The sequence below is a fragment of the Miscanthus floridulus genome, chromosome 19 (assembly GCF_019320115.1).
Source record: "Miscanthus floridulus cultivar M001 chromosome 19, ASM1932011v1, whole genome shotgun sequence".
Taxonomy (NCBI): domain Eukaryota; kingdom Viridiplantae; phylum Streptophyta; class Magnoliopsida; order Poales; family Poaceae; genus Miscanthus; species Miscanthus floridulus.
The window spans coordinates 78452801-78462140 of record NC_089598.1 but is presented as its reverse complement, the minus strand read 5'-3'; the positions used below and the strand labels follow the sequence as shown (position 1 = coordinate 78462140).

Sequence of the window (9340 nt, the reverse complement as noted above, 5' to 3'; positions counted from 1 at the left end):
TAAAATTGGACCTAGTTTAAAAATCACTAAAAATTTGAACTTTTAAAACATTGCATAGGAGCTAGCATATATAACCAACATAGGTAATTTTTACAAATAAATTAACATAGGGAAATAAAACGTGATGTGTGAAACTTGATGTGAGAATGTTTGCTTGGTTTGTTGAACTTATGGTGGTACACTTTTGCATACTCATGCATTCAAATTTGAATTTTAAATCATTTAAACATATGCATACTTAAGCTGGGAAAAAGAAAAAGGAAATAGAAATGGATAAAGCCCCACGGGCTCATTTTCTCCCCCTCTCCCCTTTTGGCCCACAGCAGCCCACTCCAATCCCCCCTTCTCCTTCTCTCCCCACGTGGGCCAGCCCAACCGGCATAGCAGCAGCCGTAGTCTAGCGCTCAGCCCAGCCCGCCCGCGTCCTTCCCTTCTCTCACCGACGCCCGAGCCCCGCTCGTCAGCTCCTTCATCCTCCTTATGGCCAGCAGTCGTACGCGGCACAGCCACGCGTCAACACCTGCCCCATTCCACCTTGGTGCCAGCGAGGGTCAGCGGCGACACATCGATACCTCAGGACCCCATGGCACCCTCCTTTCTTCTCCTCTCCCCTCTCCTCCCTCACTATGAGCTCGTCAACGCCGACGCCAGGGTTGCCTCCGTGCCGAGCCACCGGAGTAGCCGCCAAGGTACTTCGACGTGCACGTGGCAAGCTCTAGCTATGGCGATGTGACCCGACGAGGTCAACCATGAGTGCACGTGGTGGATAACCAAGGCTGGGAAAATATCTCACCGCCGGAACACCAACCTAGCCGGCCTATAAATAGGCTCGGCCGGCGACGTTCTCACCCTGCCCTCCCCACTATCGCTCCGTCGAGGGCGGGAACACACCATATCCCCCTCTGCTTCCCCTTTCCCCTCCTCCTTTCCACTTTCGTCCATTTTCTCCCAAATCGGGAGTTCATCAGCGCCATAGGTGCCGCCTCCCCTCTTCTCCTCCCCAGCTGCGACATTAGCCGATTGGAGTGACCGGTGAGTTCCAGAGCCATTCCTCTATCTCCTTTGCTAGTTAGTTGGTTGTTTCTCTCTCTATGTTGCGCTGCCACTGTGTGACTAGCTCCGCCGAGCCACCATGGCCGTCGGCCATCACCGACAAGGCCACCCCGGGGCACACCACCACCACCACTACACCCCTCACTCACTCGCACACACGTACATGTAGTTAGTTGTTTAGGATAGGGCCTCTAGGGCTGAGTTCACCGCATGGCACCGTCATGACCTTTCCGGTGAGCAGCCACCGTAGCCACGAGAACTCGTTGCCAATGGTAACCCCGCCATCGGCCGTGGCTTGATCCCGCGAGCATCGTGCATCTATTACACGCCACCACCGAGGACCGATGCCGCCGACGTGGCCAACTCCGGTGAGCTAGGCCTTCCCCTCCCTTGTTCCGATGACACGGCGGTCACCCCCGACCACCGCCATTCCCTCTCTCCCCTTCCCTGTCTCTGACGTGTGGGCCGGGCATGGAACGATGTTGCTGTTACCGTCAGCCCCGTTCATCTCTCTCTCCCTCTTTCACTGACATGTGGGCCCATGGCCATCACGTCGATACCATCGTCGTTGCTGACATAGGCAGGGTGGCCCACCTATCATCCACATGCACACACACCACACACACAACATAGGGTACGCTTTAGAAAATGCTAGGTACACCTGACTAATGTACATAGAGAGTTAAAAATACATCTTACTAGTTTAAAAAAATCCCAAAAAAATTGTAAATAAACTAGATGCATTAGGGAATTTAATCATGTAGTTTGCACATATTTTCATGCACCAGAAAATGCATATAAAATTCCACCTAGTTAAATAACTATAGGATAAACTTCTAAAATATGTAACTTTTAAACCCTAACTCCTTTTTACATGAAACCACCTCTAAAATTCATCTCGAATCCAACGTTATCATTTGCACCTAGTGCCACCATATAGTTTTATGTTTGCTTTTGCTCTTTCTTTTGTGGTTAGCGGTAGTCTTATTTCGATCAATACGCCCGACAGACAACGGTAATCGTTAGGAGGACGAGGACCCAAATTTCATAGACATGCTAGAAGGTGACAACGACCAAGGCAAGTCCTAGCTCCCCTCCCTACCATCTTGCTTTAAACCACTGAAATGCTGAAACATGACTATAAGATTATTACCCTAGAATATGAGCTCGGTCATTATGATTATTGTTAAATTAAGGATTATCTTGCTACTTCATGAGCTCCACACTATGACTAGATTTAGGGATAATAATGGAACTTAAAATTGTTAAACATAAAACTAAACCCCGACATAGGGCGAGTGGTGGTAGACTGTGGTGGTAGTTTACCATGGTAGGGATGCCTGGAGAGGATTCCTATGGGAGATACTCGCCTCGGTCACATAATGATCGGTTCATAGTCTCTCTCACCTAGTGAGTTATTATGTACAACCACATGTCTATATGGGCAGGCTTGATCTCACACCCTGTTAGATAGAAGTATAACTTCTACTAGGAGGCCGGTGTAGGCAGCGAAATATCTGGAGCTGACATGGGGGATAGGCTTTCTTCCGTGGTCCGGTTGGCGTGGATGTTATGTGATCTTCCACGTTAAGCTTTTGGTTTTTGGCCGTGTTCGAGCCCTTGATTTTCTTGGCCATGTTCGAGCCATGTTTTCTTTGGTGATCATTTGGTATCATCATGTTGGGGGGATTTGGTATCTTCCCGGTTTTTGTATTCCAACCCCTGAGAAGCCGTAGTAGAGTTATATGGACATCTAAGGTCGCGTACATTCGGGTATGAGGTCTCGTTAGGTCTATTTCGTCCACTGATCATAGATGAGGTTGCACCTATCATGTGGGGAAATTTATACACCTCTGCAGAGTTACTTAAACCTTTTCGAATAGCCACGTCCTTGGAATGGGCAAATGCTAGGATGGGATACTATGATTAGATTTACTTTTCTGTGTAATAAAATGGGTAATGGAATTGATGCTAATCCGGGTACTAGTGGGAATGGTAATACTCCGCTAGGACCCAACCCTTAATTATAATCACCACCACATTGCTATTTTCACCCTATGGTTAGGGCTTGCTAAGTATGTACGTACTCACCCGTTGTTGACACACAGACCTCGGCACGGAAGAAGACTATGGCTTCAATGAGGAAGCGTACCACGATGACTAGGATTCCCGTAAAGAGATATGTTCGTAGGAGTATGACATCGAGGCTAGGGTTTTGGCCACACTCAAGTTGCCTGTGGAATAGGACACCGCTTCACTGTATAATACTCCCGCTCTAGAGGCCACCAATAATGTCGCTTCACGGTCGTAGTCTTCCGCTAGATATGTAGCCTATGACCATGCCCCTTGGGCCACTGTTGTAAGATCTTATTTCTAGATATCAATAAAAGCTCGGAACCTATTATTATATATCCGCATACCATTCTTATGATTGTGTGCGTATTTGTGCGTGATCCTGGCGCAAATACGGATGCACTTAGGACTCTCAAATTGAGGACGAGGACACCGCCATCCACAAAACCCCAGGCGCCACACACGCCCCGACCGCTGGCCCCCAACGCACCCCATCCATGGGCACCTGGCTCACTGCGCCCTATCCCCCGGCGCCTGGGCTGTGCCCCCAAGACTCTCTGAACACATCTTAGAAACATGAAACACTGCAACATGAAACACTAATGCAACATACATCTAAGGCAAATGAAACATTTGGAACATACACTTGAAACATATATGTGAAATATATACAACATCCAGATAAAATACTTGCAACTTGCAACACGAAAACACTTACTGCAACATAAGACTGAAACAACTGAAATCATTGGAACATACTCTTGCAATATGTGTGAAACATATGCAACATCCAAGTCAAAAACACTTGCAAACATACGTCTGAAAAACAGATGAAACATTTTGAACAAACGCTTGCAACATGCCTCTGAAACACTTGCAACATATATATGCAACACCCCGGTCTACTTTTGCAACATCCACATATGAAACACTTGCAACATACTTATAAAACAACTGAAACACTTGAAACATAGGGCTTGCAACATGCGTTTTCACCCTTCTTCTATACAACGCAACGCAGAGCGGGGGGCATCGGCCAGCCGACGACCGAGGATGGTGACGCGGCCTAGCAGTGGCCAGTTGCGCCTACGCTTGGCCTGGGCCCAGCCAGCGATGGCCCCCTCTCTTGACCGCCTGGCTTGGGAGCGGTGGAGGACGGAGCATGGCATGGTGCGGTAGGGGACGGAAGCGCCGCAAGGGAATGGGGACGCCGCGGGGATGGCGGCAGCGGCACGGCAGAGTGGGGCGGGCGGCCACGCCGTGCGGCACAGAGTTGGGAGAGCAGTGCGGAGCAGCGCTGAATGGGGGCGGATGCTGCGCGGCCGCGCTGGAGAAGGCCACGGCAAGCAGCCTCACGATGTCTGCGATGAGGAGCCTTGCGCTGAAGAAGGGAGCAGCGCTGTATTTTTTTTTAGAAGCGGACCGACGAGCGGCGCTAGATAAGACGGAGTGTAGGTGTCCGAACGGACGGATGCCCGTGTCATATCATTATTGTACCGTTTAATGATATTAATATTTCATTCCTAACACAAACCGATTACAGGGCGTAGTGGCGAGGAACATTAGGACGCATGCCTGCGTCATATTATCATTATCTTACTGATTAATGATATTAATATTTCATTCCTAACACAAACCAATTACAGGGCGTAGCGGCGATGAATGCCAACTACCATAGTTCTTGTGTTACCCTCCCCACATAGAATTCAGCCCCTTCATCCATGCAGTAACATTTCACATAGTTAACTAAATTTAATTTGAAGCTACAAATTATTCTAATCCGTCATTTAGGAGAATAAAGTTTGTTTGATTTCTCAAGCTTAGGCTGTATACAACCATAAGAATCCATGATTTTATTACTTGTCTGATCGAGCATTAACAAACCGTCAAATTTACAAGGCACCACTCTATAATACTACTAGACAGGCTCCAACCAAAACTAGACCATAGAGGTAGCAGTCACCGTTAATTGCTGAATATCCAGCACCGCCTTATCATCATGGATCACGGTTGCAACAAGCAGGAGGAACAAGCCCGTGGTGTCGGCGCAAGATGACGGCATGTGCGTGCGGTATGCTCAGTCGGGACTTCCCTTACCCTACAAATCAAGGACGCTTGGGAACAGGTAGCACTACACCACAACCTTTAAAAAGCGACTGATTTGGAGTTGCTGAAAGGGGTGTACAGCGATGAACAATCAGTTGCTAAAGGTTATAGCCGGTACAAAGGTACTTGAGCAAACATAGTGCTATTAGATATGGCCCCGTTCACTTCGCTTAAAAAACAAGCTGAAAAACTATTCCGGCTGATTTGCTGTGAGAGAAAAATATTGTTCCGGCTGAAAAAGACGAGCACAACCAAAATAGGTAAACTCTTGTTAAGCTGCTCAAATTTGCTTCGCTTGCCAATTTAAAGAAGCGGGGGCAGTGACGACCATAAGCCTTTGATAAGTTGACGGATGAAGCCTGGCACACTCTGCTCATAAGAAAGATCAACTTATGAATTCAGAGACGTGAAAGAGAGAACTACAGAAAGAGTGCAGAGATGAGCATTCAGTAAGAGCATAAGGCTACAGGATTATGACAAATCACATCGCAAAAGCTGCAAACTTTGCATAATGATGGAATAGACATAATAAAGCCCTTCTTGTCACTAATTTAGTGCTTTGAAACCTTAAATTTGTGAACTAAAGATGAGATAGTGCCAACTGTATGATCACCAAAAAATATTATTGAAATAAGGGAGTATTTAGTGGTAATCGGGCACTATATAACATTTTTCTCTATAATCAACAGGTAATTAGCAAGTTAGGCTACTACCTTAAGAAATTAGGAAGGTAGATAAGAAAACAGATAGTGGTGAGAAGAAGTAAAATATGCAGAAATGAAGACACAATGAACCAATTTTAGAAGGGTGGAATCTCTCCTTGCAGACTATAGACTATGTACACATTGTTGTTATAGTTTTCAGATTCAGAAATGGCACCAGCAGGAGGGCATGCGCTTTGTAATGGAGCCAAATATTGTAAGGCCAAATATCCTTTTTCCTAATCACCCTATGCAAGAGGAATGGCAAATGTTTGAAATTAGAAGTGGGCATGATAAAATTTTCAAAAAAAATGGTCTGATAAGAAATCATAGAATCGAAAGAATATTAGGGAAAAAAAGAGATCTGTTTTAGTTGAGCTCACTGAATCAACAATTGTCAGCACAGCCATGACCATGTGGGAAGTCGTTGATGTAAGTAGATAATGACCTGACAATTAATAACAAAGGCAATCAATGTGCATCATGTAAAATCAAATGTATGGAGGAAATATCTAGTGTGGTGACACAAAACAATTGTTGTGCTCATTGTTGGGGTACAACTGAACTCAAGAGTAATAAAACACATCACTTTTTCCTGCAGGAATAATAATTTTGTAAAGCCCTGGGCAAGTCTGTTGCATTAACCGGTAAGTGGTAGCTAACCTTGGCATCAACCATCACAAAGGGGGTTTTTGAGGGTCAAATCAATTAAAATATATGTTCGTTGTCAGCCTATTAACTTAGATTAGAATATGGTTTCTGAAAAACCATCGCTGTTTATTTAACTGATTCAGACAGGGAGAAAAACAACCTACACAGTGTGCATGCTCGTTAGAAGTTGCCGTATTCACATTTGTTTAGGTCAGCTTACTACATCTGTTTTATGTTAAATGGCACTGGGAATCATGGTTTGCTATGGCGACAGTTGCAAAACAAATATTAAGCATCCATATTAATTGCTTGCAAAATAGATGCAGAGAAGGAAAATTAAATATAGCAAAAAGAAGAGAGATAGGTCCACTAACCTTGTTTAGTTCCTGCAATCTTTAATCCTCTCTACTTACTTTTGGCACCACAACTTATTCCACTAAGTGTAGCCAATGTTGAGCTTTCGTCTTATGCATGCAAGGTAAAAAGAAAGAAGGAAATAAGACGAAATAGAACAATTTCAAACTCCTGAGGCTTGATATCAGTATAGCAAGTGCGTTTTATGGAGCACCTGGTGCACAGCCAGCATTTGCAGATGTAATTGTCTCTCCTGGGATAATATTCAATAGGTCCAATTGAAAACAAACTACGACAGTTGGTGCTAGTGTACCTTTGATCCTCCTGCATATCGATGTTGGCAGAAAGCGCATACAGAACACAGAAGACGCAGATACATCGCTGATGCTCAGCACCCCGGCGCCCAGGTGCACACCGCCTCGGACCCCTCCATCGCCGGTGCGCAGGCCGACCTCAAACCCTAGCGCGGCGGCACACAGGCCGGCGCGGCCGCCCTCAGACCCCTTCATAGCCGGCGCTGAGCACCACGCGTCAGGCCCCTGCTTTGCCGCCGTGCAGCACCCCGCCTTGGATCCCTGCATCGCGGTGCTGAAGGGCCGACATGGGAGCCATCACCGCTTGCGCTGAGGACATAGGGAAAAGGAAGGGGAAACCGTCAATTCCTGGACAGAAATTGCTAGATCCATGCAGAGAAGAGGAGAGGGGAGAAGAGGGAAAGACGGCACCGGTGCGGGCAGAGAGCCGACGCTGGACGGGGAACGGGGCGGCGGCCGTCGTGTCGCGCGGCAGCGGCGTCCGGACCTCGGCAGGAGCGAAACGCGGGCGGCGCTGGGTGGGGCAGTCGCGCCCGCGGCCACCGGCGGACGTGAGGAGCAGGGAGCGCCGCGCCGGAGGTGTGGGGTCTCTCTCTCTCTCTCTCTTCTCTCTCTGAGGTCTAATATATATATATATATATATATATATATATATATATATATAAAGATATAGATATATAGATATATAAAGACGTGCGATCTGAAATCTCACGACCTTTCTCACAAAACACTGTTCCGGGCACAGTAAACGTGCATAATTAGTATAAAAGGCGTGCGTGTTACTAAAATCTCCAACCTCTCTCACAAAACACTGTTTCGGGCACAGTAAACGTGGAGGTGTACAGTACCGGGTTTTCATGAACAGTAACCGGTTACGATGAACAGTACTCGACCCCGTTAAGGAACGGTACCAGACTTTTTTGTTTACGGCCTTGTTTCCCCATTGGTGGCCCGCGTTTGCGCGGGGTTGCCTGCTAGTATAGGATATATATACGTATCAGTATATATATATTATATATATTAATATAATAATGAGATAGAGAGAATATAGAGATATATAAGAGATATAGATATATCTACTATAGAGTATATATCTGATATATATATCTATATATATAATATATACATATTATATAATATATATATATATATATATATATATATATATATAACCACGATTTTTTGCCGCCCCGAGAGTGGCCTGGCCCGGTCTTGCGCGGGTCGGGCCAGCCCAGCCCAACATACAAGGATGTGCCTGTGCCGCACCCCATGCACGTGGGCTAGCGCGGCACGGCCCGCTAAAAGCTTTAGACCCGATAGAGGCCCGCTAGTCATAACATATATAGTTGTTCTAATTTTAAATCCTAAAAAAAACTCGACCTGCGAGAGATTACGACGGCCCCCGGGTTTCCCTTTTAAGAAGAAAATCTTCTCACGCAGATCGAGAGAACCCCGTCCCACATCCTGACGCAGGAGGTGCCGTAACCCCGTGAAAACCGAGCCAGAGCCTACCACTGCGCTTTGGCACATGGGGACGGGCGAGGGGATTTTTTTAACCTCAGCCTGAAATCCGCTCCCACGGAGAGTCGAACTCAGGACCTGAGGAGTGCCGCTGGGTCAGCTAACCGTTAGGACTAGGCGCCCTTTGGCTCTAATTTCAAACCCTAACTCTAACTCTCTATCAGCTGCCGCAGCCATCGTTGCCTTCCCCTTCTGACTCGAGCAGTCACGCGCCTTGGGTCTCCGCGCTGCCGCCTCCCGCATCCCTTCCCTTCTCTCGCGGGTCTGCTCTCCCCTCTCCTCGACTTGCTCAGCCGTGAGGAAGCCGACACGGCCGCCAGGGGCACCAGCGTCGAGCACGGAGCCCGTGAGGACACCGGCGTAGGGCACCGGCCTTGAGCCGCAGGCCACCAGGGCACCAGCACTGGCTTTGAGCCTCCTTCACGCCCCCAGCACCGGCCTCGAGTGCGCCGCCAACCGCCCTCCTCAACAGGCCCTGCGAGACCGGCCTCGAGCGCGTCGGCGGTCGGCCCACGCCCCATCGCGCAGCCGCACCCCGCGCAGCCGGATTCGAGCGCGCCAGCAGCT

At 47.6% G+C, this 9340-nt stretch overlaps 1 long non-coding RNA gene across 2 annotated transcripts; it reads right to left on the bottom strand.

The window, feature by feature from the left end:
* Positions 1-4942: 4942 nt before the first annotated feature.
* LOC136527604 (uncharacterized) lies at positions 4943-7847 on the bottom strand. Of its 2 annotated transcripts, XR_010776859.1 has the most exons (5): positions 7664-7847; positions 7252-7561; positions 6959-7048; positions 6317-6381; positions 4945-5601 (listed from the first exon to the last, which is right to left on the bottom strand). It is a non-coding gene; the product is annotated as an uncharacterized lncRNA (long non-coding RNA). The 2 variants fall into 2 exon arrangements; XR_010776858.1 differs by having other exon boundaries at positions 4943-5601; positions 7252-7847.
* Between the last annotated feature and the right edge of the window lie 1493 nt (positions 7848-9340).